General features: G+C 46.2%; 1 pseudogene; it reads left to right on the top strand.

Annotated features, from left to right (window-relative positions):
• The first annotated feature begins 448 nt into the window (after positions 1-448).
• On the top strand, positions 449-17,454 carry LOC119870308 (annotated as a pseudogene).
• Positions 17,455-17,830: the final 376 nt, after the last annotated feature.

The following is a 17,830-nucleotide window of genomic DNA, read 5'->3' as shown; positions in this document are numbered from 1 at the left end:
TATAACAACTTTTGGCCAGTACCATTTGTGGAGCTAGATGGGTCCCAGAAATGGGTTTTTGAGGTAAAGAATTTAACCTTAGAGGCACCTGGGTGGCTCAGTGGTTGAGCTTCTGTCTTTGGCTCAGGTTGTGATCCCAGGGTTCTGGGAGTGAGTCCTGCATTGGGCTCCCTGCAGGGAGTCTGCTTCTCCCTCTGCCTATGTCTCTGCCTCTCTCTGTCTCTCATGATTAGGTAAATAAAATCTTTAAAAAAAAATAATTCAACCTTAGCCAGACACACCCGACTTTGTCCTTGGCTACTGGAAAGAATGTCTAAGTCCTTAGAATGCCCTGTCTGATAAGAGTGTCTTTATCTAAAAAAAAAAAAAAAAAAAGAGTCTTTATCTGGGGGCCTGGGAGCACACTAGATATTCCACAAATGAAATTAAGATGAAGGCTTTGGGTCACATGGTATCAGCTCTGCTCCTGAAGAGATTGGAGACTGAGGTCATCTACGTGAGCCGTGAATCATATCAATGTGACAGAGCCCCAATAAAAATTCTGATGTCAAGTCTCAGGTGAGTTTCCCTGGTCAGCATGCTGTCACACACCAGTGCTGGGAGAAGCTAACACATCTGTGCTCATGACTCCACTGGAAAGACAAGTGGAAGCCCCGCATTTGGGATTCCCCTGGATCCTTTCCCATACCCTTCTCCCTTTCACTGACAGTAATCTGTATCTTGAAGCTATAACAAGCCCTAACCACAAGGATAATAACTTCTGGTGTGTTATGTGAGTCCTTCCAGTGAGTGATCAAAACTGAGGGTTGTCTTGGGGAATGTCAAAAGTGAAGGTGGTCAAATGGATGCCCCCTAACTCCACAGAGCCGTTGGGACAGAGACACTGGTTACAAGAAAGAATCCCAGACCAAGTCATTTTCCTCAATAAGCCTCACTGTCTCCACCTGTAATGTGAGGATATGAAATGTTTCCTTTCCATAGGGCTCCTGTGAGCTTTCAGGAAGGTGATATATGTAAATGACTGCCATCAATGCTTCCTACATAGAAAATTTCAGGACATGTTAATTCCCATGGGCATAATCAAAAATCTTTTTATTATGTTTTACTAAACTTTGGGGCAAAGGAATTTAAACTGCATTTAGATGTTTATTTATTTTAAAGATTGTATTTATTTATTTGACAGAGAAAGAGAGAACAAGTAGGGGGAGTAACGGGCAGAGGTAGAGGGAGAAGCAGGCTCCTCACTGAGCAAGGAGCCCTATGCGGGGCTTGATCCCAGGACACTGGGATCATGACCTTAACTGAAGGCAGATGCTTAACTGACTGAGCCATCAGGCACCCCTGCATTCATAAATTTTTAAAAAGCACTTTAAGTACATGACCTAACAACAAAAATCTGCAGGTACTTAAATTACCTTATAAATCTCATTAATTAAGGGCTTGTATCCTAATTAACCTTTTTTTCCTTATTAAGGAGAAATGGGGTTGATTAATGGGAGAAGACCAGCAATCTGTGGCACAGAGACCTTCTGACTGAATCTATTTGATATCACCCAACATGAAGCATCCCTATCCAGCAGAGCTTCGTGCTGAGTCTATACAAGACTCAGGAGACTGCAGGAGAATGTCCCTGCCTTGTCTCCAGACTGTACTTGGCCAGTCATGCCTGGTCCAATCAGTCAGGACCAATATGGGAGAACTGGTTGCATTCAGAGCCCACAGCAAGAATCCAAGCATTTAATGCAGTGAGAGCCTCAGGAGGCCCCTACCCTCAGGGGGAAACTGCAGGCTTGGAACAAACTTTGGGCTTCAGAGACTCACTCTCATGCCCTAAGCCAACCCCAGAGCTGGACCTGACCCACTCCACCCTGGATCCCCCATAACATGAAGCATCTCATCTGAAACTCTGTCTCTTTATTCAAGAGTGGTGGACTTCCTACATCGTCAGCCCGTGAAATCCCTAAACTGCAAAGTCTGACAGATGTTGACATGTTAATACTGGGCATAGCTCCCCTTAGCCTGCCCCAGTGCTCACCTGGGCACAGGTGGCAGCCTGAGGAGCGGCATCAAGGAGTCCTTGATCTTTTTCTAGAGCCCAGACTTGCACTTTTTTATCAAGACAGTGAAACATTACAGCCCCTCCCAGAGCAAGGTTCTACCCAGTGTGGCCACAGTAGGCACTAGGAAACAACCACTCCTTCCTGCTTACAAGCCTGAAGACCACACAGAATGCTAACCTGGAATCTTTGTAGAACTGTAAACCCTGACAACCCCCAGCTTGGTCCCTGTGGCCCTGTGTGGGCAAACCTATCACCCCAAGTACATCAGACCACCAAGTGGAGGTACAAACTTGTGAATTGCAGCAGCCCTGATCTTGATCTATATCCTCATGGGGGTGCCACAAGAACTGGATAGAGAAGATAGGAGGCAGGACCCCCCATCAGCTCTGAGAGAAGAAGGGAGTGAAATGGGAAAATAATATTAGCAATAATATGGGTAATAATAACAGTGATAACAGTGAACAATTTTTTGCCTTTTATCATTCCCGTATAGCGAGACTGTCAGACAGATTGGCTTCTGAGTAGCAGGGTGGGAGCCAGGAATCAGGGCGCAGCTGGTGTGAAAGTGGATGGGTTGAAAGAGGGGGATGGAGGGAAGATGTGTCTGGTGCAGCAATCCGGGTAACTCTCTGGGTGAGTAGCTCAGGGCACCAGAATGGGGCAGGGAATGTTGAGAGAGATGCACCACCACCAGGGGGCACCGTGGAAGTGGTGGGTAAGTGCAGAGACTCCAGTTTCTGTAGGAAAATTATCTAATCTCTGTAGGCCTTAGTATCCTCATGTGTAGACTGGACATCACAGCTCATACCTTTATGGTTTTGAGAACAAAAGCCAGGCTGATTAAAATTAGCAACCACACCATCAAAGAAAAGCAAGGAGAGTGATAGGGCCTCTCAGTGGAACCCTAGAACCAGTCACACCTAAAGCCAAATCAAATTACGTCCTGAATAATAAAGGGTGGCTTAATCAGTTAAGCGTCTGACTCTTGATTTCATCTCAGGTCATGATTTTAGGGTTGTGAGATACAGCCCACAGCTGGGCTCCTCACTCAGCAGGGAGTCTGCTTGATTTTTTCTCTCTCCCTCCCCTTCTACCCCTCCCTAGGTTCACACTCCAATTTATTTATTATTTATTTATTTGGGGAAAAAAGTAGGGGAGCTCAGAGGCAAAGACATATAAGACAGGAGACCCAGACCTGGTGGTCAAGTCAATAATTACTCCACATTAAATAATCCACATTGTGTCCTCCATTATATATTTTCCATTTGCGGGTTTGGGGATTTGGAGTATACAGTTTAAAAAAAAAAAACAATTTAGAGACAGGAAGATGAATTCAAGCCTGGCTCCAAGAGGAGTGTGATCTGTTCTCCAGAAGCAACATCATGAAATATCTAAATGTTGTGACAGTCTGTCATAACCTGATCACAGCTTAACTTAATTGTACATAAAACTCTACACTTGAACGCCCCAACACTTTATATTGTTGATGTCACAATTTATGTCTTTTCATATTACGTATCCATTAACAAATTGTTGTAGTTATAGTTATTCTTAACACTTTTGTCTTTTCACTTTTATACTAAAATTAAAAGTGATTCATATGCAGCCATTAGAGTTTCCGTGTTCCATATTTGTCTGTGTACCTGCCATTCCCAGTGAGTTTTATACTTCCATAGGCTCACGCGGATGGTCTCACAACCTGAAGCACTCCCTTATGCATTTTCTGCTAAGGCCTTATACTAAATGGAATAAGCCAATGGCAGAAGGACAAATACTCCACAATTGTACTTAAGTGAAGTATCTAAAGTTGTTGAGCTCATAGGAGCAGAGAGTATTGTGGTGGTTGTCAGGGCCTGGAGCTATGGGTCAAAAGATAAAAAGGTAGCAGGATGGATCAGCTGTTCTGCATAGTGACTGTAGCTACTAATACTGTATTGTGCACTTAACAAATTTGTTAAGAGGGTAGATCTCATGTTAAGTTTTCTTACTACAACAGCAAACAAACAAAACAAAACAAAAAAAGCAAAAAAAGGCACAGGGAAACTTTAAGTTGTGATGGACATGTTTGTAACCAGGATTGTGGTCACGATTTTACAGGTGCAACGCATAAGTTCAAACTCATCAAATTGCCTACATTAAATATGTGCCATTTTTCTGTACAGCAATTGTACCTCAATAGATCTGTCTTAAAAAAAAAAAAGGAAAGAATATCACATCTATGAACCTCATTGTTGCTTATAAAATTGAAAGGGATCATTACTACAGACCTCAGCAGGTCTACATGGTGCTCAAAGGATGTATTACAGGTAAAACATTTAGCACAGTAATTAGTTGACACCAATGCTCACATTAACACGCTTCCCTCAGTCAACTGGACTACTTCCTTGGGATCACAAAAATCTCAGACGACTTTTCACCTAATCCCTTTAGTCTTTTAGTTTAAACGAGGAAATTTGAGGAATCGCTACTGTCACCTGGTGGCCACAGCCTCCAATTCTGCCTCTGCAGATTTCCACAGGAAGATGGTCTCAGCAGTCAGTCAAGAACAGTTAAGAACACACCTCTTCCTCCTCAGTCAAGAACACACCTCTTCCTCCTCTGTTGGTGTGCTGAGATTTTAGGGCAGGTTCTGTTTTGGTTTGCTCAGCACTGGATGGGAGGTTTCTTAAAAGCACCATTCCAGCAACTTCTGCACAGAGAGAGGACAGCTTTTGATTACAGGTTCCACAGGATATTTTGTAACAAAACCTAATACAAGACCATTTCCTACATTAACACAGAAACACAAATTGCTCTTCCAACTGCAGAATAGATACGACTCAGCATGTTGTCGGGCAGATCTGGACGCACATGTACAGGCTGCCGAGAGCATGTGAAAAGCAAGAGAAAGAGCCCACACGTGTGAGGGTGGACAAGAGGAGGTGTTGCCTGAAGCGAAAGCATCCATAAGGAAAACCTCCCTCACCAAGGGGTGAAGAGGGAGTCACTAAAAGGTCCTGGAGGGCCACACCTGAGCTGCTCCCAGCCCTCGATGTCCAGGGTAGGAGCTGGAGACAGAGGGGAATCACTCACTGAGCATGGCATCTACTGGGCACTCGGGTCTCCCTGACTCTACTAGCAGAGTTTCAGGAAGCTGGTCCCTGGGATGCGCCTCCCAGCAGGTATGAGAGAGGATGGTAGGAGGGACAGAGGTAACTCCACGCAGGTGACCTCCAGCTCAGCTGGGACAAGACCCAACAGCTCAACTTTATTCTCAGGTTCAGCCTCGGGCATTCCCAGGGACACAGACCAACTCTGTTTTCTATGTTGCTGTCACCAGGACAGGGGTATGTGTGATGCCTGTGCTTGGGATCCTGGATCCTAGAGGTGATGGGGCCTCAAGGGAAGGGCCTGGGGTCTGTCCAGCTTGTGGCTAGGGCACAGAGGTCCTGGGAATGAGAGATGTGGGAAAGGACGACATGAGAAGGACAGGGAGGAGTGACAGCAGCTGAAGATCCCATCCTCCATGCAGTCTCCCTGAGCCATCCATGGGAAGGATTCGAACACCCCCTGCACCTCACCTCATGATAGCCCAGTCAGGCAGGATTGGGGGCTCCTTGAGGTTAGAGTCTGTCTGTTCACCTCCCAGCCCCAGCATAGCACAGCACTGGGCTCACAGGCGTATCCAGTAGAATGTGGTGGAATGGACAAGCCGGTCTCCCCACGAGGGAAGTCAAAGAGCTGATGGCAAGGAGCAGAGCAGCCACAAGTCTGGAAGGCAGCTAGGCATCTGCACTGCCTGAAGCTAACTCCTCCAGTGGGTGCAGGCATGGCCTCCCCCAGGGCTGGCGGGAAGACCACATGGCAAGGCAGGAGTAAGGGAGTGGGAAATGAGAGAAGACCCGGAGGCCCTTGAGGGTGTGGGGAAGTGCCACCGGATGCAAGAGCAGGAGGACCACCACAGGGAGGTGCAAACAGCTCTTCCTACTGCTGGGCCTGATTTGCCTCTGCCTTGCTCTTGGGCCCATGGCAGTGTCCTATTGCTGGGAATCTTCCTTCCTGTCCCCTGAGAGTGCAGGCCATGTCCACTCTGTTCACTTGTGCCCCAAAGTACTCGCCAACAGAGCGTCCAGCCCCATGGCCCCAGCCTGTCTCTGCCCTCCTAGTCTCTACCAAGCAGATGCCTATAGACTGTATGTCTCTCCCCTGGATGGGGATCATCTCAAGTACATGGACCGGCTCTTCTGAGTCTCCTCTATGCCTCCAGCCCCAACACAGAGCAGACACCCACTCTGTGCCCAAGACCTTTCCTCATCTTTCATGGGTTGGACCCCCACGCAGAATCTCCAAGATCCCATATCTGGAAAAACTGACTGCCTTTCAGCTCTCAACTGGGCTCTCTCAACTTCAGCACTTTTGAACCTTGGAGCTGCATGATTTTAGGGGCCATCCTGTGCATCAGAGGAGGTTTAGAAGCTTCCCTAGTCTCAACCCACTAGATGCCAGACACACCCTCCTCCCAAGCTGTGATGATCAGATATGTCCAGACACTGACAAATGGCCCTCCAAAGGTGGGGGTGCGGGTAGGGCAGGCAGACACCCCTGTTTAAGAATTTCAGGTCCAAACACCATAGTGGCTAACTCAGCCCAGGCCAGGAAGTGACCATTTCCCCAGAGCATGTGGAGGACACCAGTGGTACCACAGTTTGGACAGCAGGACTCAGAGCACCCACCTAACCCTCTCTCATGCTTTGGGGGTCTCAGACACATCTGCTGTGTTCCCCTTCCCCCTGCCTTCAGGACAGGCCTCCAGTAAATTTGAGGCCTGATGGGCAAGATGCACATCCCTGGTCCAGGCTCTGGTGCTGGAAGGAAGTGTAGAAATATGCGGGCAGGACACAGGGTCTTTTCCTGGTCTCTCCTCCCTGGGGAGGGGGTCTCCTGGGTCTCTGGCTGGGGAATATGCCCAACTCTGTGCAGAGAGGGGGTGAGATCTGGGGCTGCAATTGCTCTTCTGAGAATCACCAGGACTCAGGCTCCTCCCCAGCCTCCCATGGGTCCTCCCCAGCACCTCTCCCACTGCCTTCCACCTCTCCTTCACCCCCAGGAAGCCCACATACCCTCCATCTCAAAGGTGCTGCTGCTGTTCCTGCTGTGGGCAGGTGAGTGGGCTGAGGGAAAGAGGCCTGGCAGAGGGTGACTGCTGCTGACCTTCCTTGCAGGACGCCCAGTTCAGGATTCTAGATACTGGCTGCAAGTTCAGGAGTCCCCGATGGTGCAGGAGGGCCTGTATCTCCAGGCCTGCAATATCTTCTACCCCAAGATGGCTGGACTGACTATGACTCCGTTCATGGCTACTGGTTCTGAGAAGGGGCCCTTCCATTCCAGGATGCTCCAGTGGCCACAAAAAAAAAAAAAAAAAAAAAAAAAAATCGGAATTGAAAAGTGCAGGAGGGGACCCAGGGCCAATTCCACCCCCGCAGGGACCTCAGGCCTACAGCGGATCCCTGGAGATCAGAGATGCACAGAGAAGGGACTCAGGGACATACTTCTTTAGGGTGGAGAAAAGTTCTTATGTGATATATAATTACCTACACAACCAGCTTACTGTGCATCTGACCGGTAAGGAACAGATTCCACAGGAGGCCACAAGGGAAGGACTGGATCCCAGGACAGAGCCAGGATGGGACACTCTTCCTGGGAAAGGCTAGAGGTAACCCATGTTGGGGCTCAGAGGCAGGAGCTGGACCAAGCCTGGGGCTTCTCTCAGGGCCTCACCTCAAACCTCCTTCTGATTCCCATGTCTCCCCATCTCCTCACAGCCCTGACCCATACACCTGACATCCTCTACCAGGGACCCTGGAGTGTGACTACTCCAGGAACCTGACCTGCTCTGTGCCCTGGGCCTGTGAGCAGAGCACACCCCCACCATCTTATCCTGAATGTCAGCTGCCCTTACTTCCCTGGGCCCCAGGACCCACCTCTCCTCAGTGCTCACCCTCATCCCCAGGCCCCAGGACCATGGCACCAACCTTACCTGTCAGGTGCAGTTCCCTGCAGTTGGTGTGATGGTGGAAAGGACCATCCAGCTCAATGTCATCTGTGAGTACAGAGCCAGGACCAACTGGGTATGTTAGGGATGAATTGAGGGAAGGCCAACCTCAAGATGCCTGGTGCTTTAGTCCTGGATGCCTGGTTGAGTGTTGACTTGTAAGGACACAAGCACTGTTCCTTCTGTGTTTCTGATGTTTCTGGGGTGAGGGAGATGCCCACATGTATCTTACATAACTCCACCCCACTAAAGAGGGAAATCTCCTCTTCCCATAGTAGGTGTCCCACAGAACCCAACAACTAATGTCTGCTTGGGACATAGCACAGGTAAGGAGTGTCTTCCTGGGGTATAGGGAGTGGGGCTTCTTCAAAGCTCAGGGCAAAGCTGGGCCCCTGCCTCTTTCTGGACTCACTCTGGTGACCAGGATCCCCTGCAGGTGAACCCTGTGTTTACTCTCCCTCCCCAGCCCCCTTGTCCCTGTGGGCAGCTGTCCCCTTCAGCCATTGCCTCACTCACTTCTGTATTCCCCCCTACACCCCACGTTATCAGGAGAACAGGACAACATGCACCAGGCAGATCTGCCTCTGGAGGCCCCTCATCATGCATCTCCTGATGACTCCTGCTTCCCCATCTTTTATTCTCCCTAACAATTGCTTATTTAGTACTTGTGAACAGATAATATATTCACATGGACAAACATTAAAAATTCACAGTAGAGTCTGTCCTCAGATGCCCAGACCCTCCCAGGAAGTGACAAGTGTCCATAGCTACTCTTAAGCCTTGGTGTGTTCCCCCTAGTGGATCTGGGGGGTCCTTTGATATCAGTAGTACAGACCATCCTCAATCTTCTCCATGGCTGTGCACTATTCCTTCCCATGGATGGATTCTGCTTCTGTGTGCATCCTCTCCTAATGGAAAATCGTGGCATTCATTTTATTGTATCAACAGAAGCACTGCAATACTGCAATTGACAATGTTGCATCTCATTCCATGTGTGTGCATTTGTCTCTGGGATACATTCCTAAATCCAAAATAGCTGGATCACAGGTTCTTTCTAATCTGGAGAGATGGGGCCAAGTTTTCTCTGCAGAGAGTGAACAAGTTTGTGTTCCCAGCAGCCAGGCCTCAAAGTGTGTGTGTTCACCAAACCTGCATGGGATGAAAGTGCTGATCTTTGCCAGTACCAGGTGGGAACTGATATTTCCTATGGTATTTCTTATGCATATGCATTAATGTTATTTGAGGAAAAATTCACCTCAAAGAAAATTGGCCATTTTAGCCATTTTAAAAAAGCACAATAGGTGGTTCTTAGTAGATTCACAATGTTGGCCATCACCACTACCTGATTCCATCCACCTTTCATTGTCATCACCCCTAATAGGAAACCCCAATCCTGTTAGGCAGTAACTGTCCATTCCTCCTTCTCTTGACCCCCTGCAATCACTCATCTGCCTTCTATCTCTGTGGATTTGCCTACTGGGGGTATGTGAGCTAAATGAAATCCCACGAATTGTGGTCTTTTGTGTATGGCTTCCCTCATTTTTTTAAAAAGATTTTATTTATTTATTCATGATAGACATAGAGAGAGAGAGAGAGGCAGAGACACAGGCAGAGGGAGAAGCAGGCTCCACGCAGGGAGCCCGATGCGGGACTCAATACTGAGACTCCAGGATCATGCCCTGGACCAAAGGCAGGCGCCAAACTGCTGAGCCACCCAGGGATCCCCGGCTTCCCTCATTTTAACAAAATGTTTTCAAGGATCATCCATACAGCATGTATGAGTCTAATTCCTTTTTGTCTGGGTACTACTTTTTGAATTTATTTTTATTTTTTTAAAGAGTATTTATTTGAGAGAGAGAGAGAGAGGAGCAGGGGAAGAGGCAGAGGGAGAAGGAAAAGTAGACTCCCCACTGAGCAAGGAGCCAATGCAAGACTGGATCCAGGAGCCACAGGATCATGACCTGAGCCAAAGGCAGACGCTTAACCAATTGAGCCTCCCAGGCACCCCTGTCTGGATATTGTTTATTGTATGGATGTACCACATTCTGTTCATCTATTTATCAATCAATGGACATTTGGGTGGTTTCCTTTTGGGGTTATGATAATGCTACTATGAACACTAGAGGATGTGTTTTTTTGTTTGAGCTTTTTTTTTTTCAGTTCTCTTGGGCATATGTCCAAAAATGGAAATGCTGGGCCACAGGGTAGTTTCTATGTTTTCATTTTTTGAGGATAATATCAGACTGTTTCCCACAGTGGCAGCACCATTTTATATTCCCACCAGCAGTGTGTGAGGGTTCCAATTTCCTTTTTTTTTTAATAAATTTATTTTTTATTGGTGTTCAATTTACCAACATACAGAATAACACCCAGTGCTCATCCCATCAAGTGCCCCCCTCAGTGCCTGTCACCCATTCACCCCCACCCCCCGCCATCCTCCCCTTCCACCACCCCTAGTTCGTTTCCCAGAGTTAGGAGTCTTTATGTTCTGTCTCCCTTTCTGATATTTCCCACACATTTCTTCTCCCTTCCCTTATATTCCCTTTCGCTATTATTTATATTCCCCAAATGAATGAGAACATATAATGTTTGTCCTTCTCCGATTGACTTACTTCACTCGGCATAATACCCTCCAGTTCCATCCACGTTGAAGCAAATGGTGGGTATTTGTCATTTCTAATGGCTGAGGAATATTCCATTGTATACATAAAGCACATCTTCTTTATCCATTCATCTTTCGACGGACACCGAGGCTCCTTCCACAGTTTGGCTATTGTGGACATTGCTGCTATAAACATCGGGGTGCAGGTGTCCCGGCATTTCATTGCTTCTGTATCTTTGGGGTAAATCCCCAACAGTGCAATTGCTGGGTCGTAGAGCAGGTCTATTTTTAACTCTTTGAGGAACCTCCACACAGTTTTCCAGAGTGGCTGCACCAGTTCACATTCCCACCAACAGAGTAAGAGGGTTCCCTTTTCTCCACATCCTCTCCAACATTTGTGGTTTCCTGCCTTGTTAATTTTCCCCATTCTCACTGGTGTGAGGTGGTATCTCATTGTGGTTTTGATTTGTATTTCCCTGATGGCAACTGATGCAGAGCATTTTCTCATGTGCATGTTGGCCATGTCTATGTCTTCCTCTGAGAGATTTCTCTTCATGTCTTTTGCCCATTTCATGATTGGATAGTTTGTTTCTTTGGTGTTGAGTTTAATAAGTTCTTTATAGATCTTGGAAACTAGCCCTTTATCTGATGCGTCATTTGCAAATATCTTCTCCCATTCTGTAGGTTGTCTTTGAGTTTTGTTGACTGTATCCTTTGCTGTGCAAAAGCTTCTTATCTTGATGAAGTCCCAATAGTTCATTTTTGCTTTTGTTTCTTTTGCCTTCGTGGATGTATCTTGCAAGAAGTTACTGTGGCTGAGTTCAAAAAGGGTGTTCCCTGTGTTCTCCTCTAGGATTTTGATGGAATCTTGTCTCACATTTAGATCTTTCATCCATTTTGAGTTTATCTTTGTGTATGGTGCAAGAGAGTGGTCCAGTTTCATTCTTCTGCATGTGGATGTCCAATTTTCCCAGCACCATTTATTGAAGAGACTGTCTTTCTTCCAATGGATAGTCCTTCCTCCTTTATCGAATATTAGTTGACCATAAAGTTCAGGGTCCACTTCTGGATTCTCTATTCTGTTCCACTGATCTATGTGTCTGTTTTTGTGCCAGTACCACACGGTCTTGATGACCACAGCTTTGTAGTACAACCTGAAATCTGGCATTGTGATGCCCCCAGCTATTGTTTTCTTTTTCAATATTCCCCTGGCTATTCGGGGTCTTTTCTGATTCCACACAAATCTTAAAATAATTTGTTCTAACTCTCTGAAGAAAGTCCATGGTATTTTGATAGGGATTGCATTAAACGTGTAAACTGCCCTGGGTAACATTGACATTTTCACAATATTAATTCTTCCAATCTGTGAGCATGGAATATTTTTCCATCTCTTTGTGTCTTCCTCAATTTCTTTCAGAAGTGTTCTATAGTTTTTAGGGTATAGATCCTTTACCTCTTTGGTTAGGTTTATTCCTAGGTATCTTATGCTTTTGGGTGCTATTGTAAATGGGATTGACTCCTTAATTTCTCTTTCTTCAGTCTCATTGTTAGTGTATAGAAATGCCACTGATTTCTGGGCATTGATTTTGTATCCTGCCACGCTCTAGCTATCTTGGGGTGGAGGCTTTTGGGTTTTCTATGTAGAGTATCATGTCATTGGCGAAGAGGGAGAGTTTGACTTCTTCTTTGCCAATTCGAATGACTTTAATGTCTTTTTGTTGTCTGATTGCTGAGGCTAGGACTTCCAGTACTATGTTGAATAGCAGTGGTGAGAGTGGACATCCCTGTCTTGTTCCTGATCTTAGGGAAAAGGCTCCCAGTGCTTCCCCATTGAGAATGATATTTGCTGTGGGTTTTTTGTAGATGGCTTTTAAGATGTCGAGGAATGTTCCCTCTATCCCTACGCTCTGAAGAGTTTTGATCAGGAATGGATGCTGTATTTTGTCAAATGCTTTCTCTGCATCTAATGAGAGGATAACATGGTTCTTGGTTTTTCTCTTGCTGATATGATGAATCACATTGATTGTTTTACGAGTGTTGAACCAGCCTTGTGTCCCGGGGATAAATCCTACTTGGTCATGGTGAATAATTTTCTTAATGTACTGTTGGATCCTGTTGGCTAGTATCTTGTTGAGAATTTTTGCATCCATGTTCATCAGGGATATTGGTCTGTAATTCTCCTTTTTGGTGGGGTCTTTGTCTGGTTTTGGAATTAAGGTGATGCTGGCCTCATAGAACGAATTTGGAAGTACTCCATCTCTTTCTATCTTTCCAAACAGCTTTAGTATAATAGGTATGGTTTCTTCTTTAAACGTTTGATAGAATTCCCCTGGGAAGCCATCTGGCCCTGGACTCTTGTGTCTTGGGAGGTTTTTGATGACTGCTTCAATTTCCTCCCTGGTTATTGGCCTGTTCAGGTTTTTCATTTCTTCCAGTTCCAGTTTTGGTAGTTTGTGGCTTTCCAGGAATGCGTCCATTTCTTCTAGATTGCCTAATTTATTGGCGTATAGCTGTTCATAATATGTTTTTAAAATCGTTTGTATTTCCTTGGTGTTGGTAGTGATCTCTCCTTTCTCATTCATGATTTTATTAATTTGAGTCTTCTCTCTCTTCTTTTTAATAAGGCTGGCTAATGGTTTATCTATCTTATTAATTCTTTCAAAGAACCAACTCCTGGTTCTGTTGATCTGTTCCACAGTTCTTCTGGTCTCGATTTCGTTGAGTCCTGCTCGAATCTTTATTAACTCTCTTCTTCTGCTGAGTGTAGGATCTATTTGCTGTTTTTTCTCTAGTTCCTTTATGTGTAAGGTTAGTTTTTGTATTTGAGTTCTTTCCAGTTTTTGAACGGATGCCTGTATTGCAATGTATTTCCCCCTTAGGACTGCTTTTGCTGCATCCCAAAGATTTTGAACGGTTGTATCTTCATTCTCATTAGTTTCCATGAATCTTTTTAATTTTTCCTTAATTTCCTGGTTGACCCTCTCATCTTTTAGCAGGATGGTCCTTAACCTCCATGTGTTTGAGGTCCTTCCAAACTTCTTGTTGTGATTTAGTTCTAATTTCAAGGCATTATGGTCTGAGAATATGCAGGGGACGATCCCAATCTTTTGGTATCGGTTCAGACCCGATTTGTGATCCAGTATGTGGTCTATTTTGGAGAAAGTTCCATGTGCACTTGAGAAGAATGTGTATTCAGTTGAGTTTGGATGTAAAGTTCTGTAGATATCTGTGAAATCCATCTGGTCCAGTGTATCATTTAAAGTTCTCGTTTCTTTGAAGATGTTGTGCTTAGAAGACCTATCAAGTATAGAAAGAGCTAGATTGAAGTCACCAAGTATAAGTGTATTATTATTATCTAAGTATTTCTTCACTTTGGTTATTAATTGATTGATATATTTGGGAGCTCCCACATTCGGGGCATATATATTGAGGATTGTTAAGTCCTCTTGTTGGATAGATCCTTTAAGTATGATATAGTGCCCCCTCTTCATCTCTCACTACAGTCTTAGGGGTAAATTTTAGTTTATCTGATATAAGTATGGCTGCCCCTGCTTTCTTTTGAGGACCTTTTGAATGGTAAATGGTTCTCCAAACTTTTATTTTCAGGCTGTAGGTGTCCTTCTGTCTAAAATGAGTCTCTTGTAGACAGCAAATAGATGGGTCCTGCTTTTTTATCCAATCTGAAACCCTGCGCCTTTTGATGGGGTCATTAAGCTGGTTTGGAGGTCACATATTCTTTCAGTTCCTGCCTGTCTTGGAAGCTCTTTATCTCTCCTTCCATTTTGAATGAGAGCCTTGCTGGATAAAGTATTCTTGGTTGCATGTTCTTCTCATTTAGGACCCTGAATATATCCTGCCAGCCCTTTCTGGCCTGCCAGGTCTCTGTGGAGAGGTCTGCTGTTACCCTAATACTCCTCCCCATAAAAGTCAGGAATTTCTTGTCTCTTGCTGCTTTAAGGATCTTCTCTTTATCTTTGGAATTGGCAAGCTTAACTATTAAATGTCAAGGTGTTGAACGGTTTTTATTGATTTTAGAGGGGATCTCTCTATTTCCTGGATCCCTTCCCAGGAATGCCTGTTTCCCTTCCCAGATTAGGAAAGTTTTCAGCTATGATTTGTTCAAATACATATTCTGGCCCTCTGTCCCTTTCCGAGCCCTGGGGAACCCCAATTAAACGTAGGTTTTTCTTCCTCAGGCTGTCGTTTATTTCCCTTAATCTATCTTCATGGTCTTTTAATTGTCTCTTTTTTCCTCAGTTTCCCTCTTTGCCATCAACTTGTCTTCTATGTCACTCACTCGTTCTTCCACCTCATTAACCCTTGTCGTTAGGACTTCTAGTTTGGATTGCATCTCATTCAATTGATTTTTAATTTCTGTCTGATTGTATCTAAATTCTGCAGTCATGAAGTCTCTTGAGTCCTTTATGCTTTTTTCTAGAGCCACGAGTAGCTGTATAATAGTGCTTCTGAATTGGCTTTCTGACATTGAATTGTAATCCAGATTTTGTAACTGTGTGGGAGAGAGGACTGTTTCTGATTCTTTCTTTTGAGGTGAGGTTTTCCTTCTAGTCATTTTGCTCACTGCAGAGTGGCCAAGAACAAGTTGTATTGGGAAAAGGAGAAAAAGAGAGGAGAGAAAGAAGGAAAGAAAAAAGAAAAAAGAAAAAAGGAAGAAAAAATTTAAAAAAGAAAAAGAAAGAAAGGAAAAAAAGGGGGTGAGGGAAGCAAACAAATCAAAAAGCAAAAAAACAAACAAACAAACAAACAAACAAAAACACGGGGGAGTATCTTCTGATTCTGTATACTTTAAGTCCCTTGACTTCCCCTGGAACTTGTCCGTCTAGCTGGTCTTCTGGGGGAGGGGCCTGCCTTGCTGATTTTCAGGTGTTAGCACTTGGGGGAGCTGCTCTGCCCCCAGCCTGGTGCAGTGCTCAGTGGGGGTTGTTTACCCCGTGAGGCCCCAGGAGGAACAACCGTGAGGCCCCAGGAGGAACAACCGTGGGGCCTGGAGGCTCCGGGGCGGGGCTGCTGATCTGCTCAGCTCGGGGCAGGGGCATCCTCGCTGTCCTGGGCCCTCCCGGCCTCTGCCTGTCCCGGGAGGAGGCCGGATCCCGGGCTGTGTCCCCGGCGCCCTGTGCTCCCAGCCTGCGCTGTTGGATTCGCGCTCCCGCCCCGCAGCCCCCCCCTCCGCGGAGCCGCCGCCCGAGCCCCTCCGAGCTGCTCCCGGGTCCAGCCGTGCGCGCTGCAGCCCTTAGGGAGCTCGGCGCACTCTCCTCGCGGCGCAGGTGTCTGTTACTGTCCCAGGGAGCCCGAGGGCATCCCCGCCCTCCTGGGTCCTGCTCCAACTCCCTGTGAGCCCCTTTCCCCCCCGGGAAGGTTGGTGCAGCTCCTGCGTCTCCGGGACGGGGCTCTCCTGTCCTGGGGACACTCGCCCCGGCCTCAGCCCGGCTCCTCGCGGGGCCCCTCCCCCTCGGAGGCCTTTTGTTTCTTTATTTCTTTTTCCCTCCGTCTTCCTACCTTGATAGAAGCACGAACTCTTCTCACTGTAGCATTCCAGCTGGTCTCTCTTTAAATCTCAGGGCGAATTCATAGATTTTCAGGATGATTTGAAGGTTATCTAGGTAATTTGGTGGGGACAGGTGATTTGGGGACCCTACTCTTCCGCCATCTTGCCTCTCCTCCAGGGTTCCAATTTCTATACATTCTTTCCAACACTCTTACTATCCGTTTAAAAATAATTACAGCCTGGGAAGCCCGGTGGCTCAGTGGTTTAGCACCACCTTCAGCCCAGGGTATGACCCTGAAGACCCGGGATCGAGTCCCATGTCAGGCTCCCTGCATGGAGCCTGCTTCTCCCTCTGCCTGTGTCTCTGCCTCTCTCTTTCTCTCTGTGTCTCTCATGAATAAATAAATAAAATCTTTTTAAAAAATAAATAAAAATTAAAAATTAAAAAATAATTATAGTCTACCAGTGGGTATGAATGATTATCTCAGTGTGGTCTGATTTGCACTTACATAATGCCTAATGATGTCGTTCATTCTTACATGGATGTATTTGTCCTTTGTATATCTTCTCTGGAGAAACTTTTAAAGTCCTTTGCCCATTTTCTTTTAAAGATTTATTTATTTGAGAGAGAGAGAGAACAGGAATGGGGAAGGGCAGAGGAAAAGGAAGAATCTTAAGTGTGGAGTTTGACATGGACCTCGATCTCACCACCCAGAGATCATGACCTTAGCCAAAAACAAGGGTCAGAATTTAGAGCCCCACAGGTGCCCACATTTGCCCATTTTTAAAATGGATTGATTGTCTTTTTGTTGTTGAGTTGTAAGTGTTCTTTATTTGTGCTGGATACTATGCCCTAATCAGATCTATGATTGGCAAATATTTTCTCTCCCTACATAGGCTGCCTTCAAACTTTCTCAACATGATCAATAGGCAAATATAAGGATTCATTCTGATGAGGTGCAACTTATGCATATTTGTCCAGGCCTACTGCTGGAAGGACAGTGCATGGGGTAGGGTGAGGGCCCAGGCACAGGTAGTCCCACATCCAGTGATGCAGGAAGTCCTGGAGAAAAAAAATGTCCAGAGCCATGTTAGGAGTGAAGGACACAGGGTTGTGTTCAAGCACCTGAATCTGTCCTCGTCCCATATCCCTACAGAAAAATATGGGCCTGTGGCAGAGGTGCTTCTGGTGGTCATTGGGGAAGTGGCTGTCAAGACCCTGCTCTTCCTCCTCTGCTTCATCATCCTCATGTGAGCAGCGCCCCAAGGAAAGGGGAGGCATGGGGAGGGCGGGGACATGTGGCTGAGTCCCAGAACCAGTGAGGAGGGACTGAACAGGTCAGAAAGCAGGGCAGGCAGGAGGCCCACCAGGGGAGATGATTCCACTGAGTGTGCATATGGAATGAGCCTGCTGGGCTCAAGGTGATCTGTGGGACCAGACCTGCCCTCTCCTACCTCAATCACTCACTTCCAACCCCTTAACTGGGAACACGGGTGAGTCAGTTCACCCTGCACCACCACAGGTAGACTAAAAGACCCTGGTCTCTTCTCTCAGACTGAGGTTCCTCAGGAAGGAGACAGCCAGGCCTGCAGGGGGCATGGAGGAGGCAAATACCATCCCCAGTTAATCC

This window comes from Canis lupus, chromosome 1 (genome assembly GCF_011100685.1).
Source record: "Canis lupus familiaris isolate Mischka breed German Shepherd chromosome 1, alternate assembly UU_Cfam_GSD_1.0, whole genome shotgun sequence".
Lineage (NCBI taxonomy): Eukaryota > Metazoa > Chordata > Mammalia > Carnivora > Canidae > Canis > Canis lupus.
Note: the sequence above shows the minus strand (reverse complement) of the source record. Positions and strands in the feature narration are given on the sequence as shown.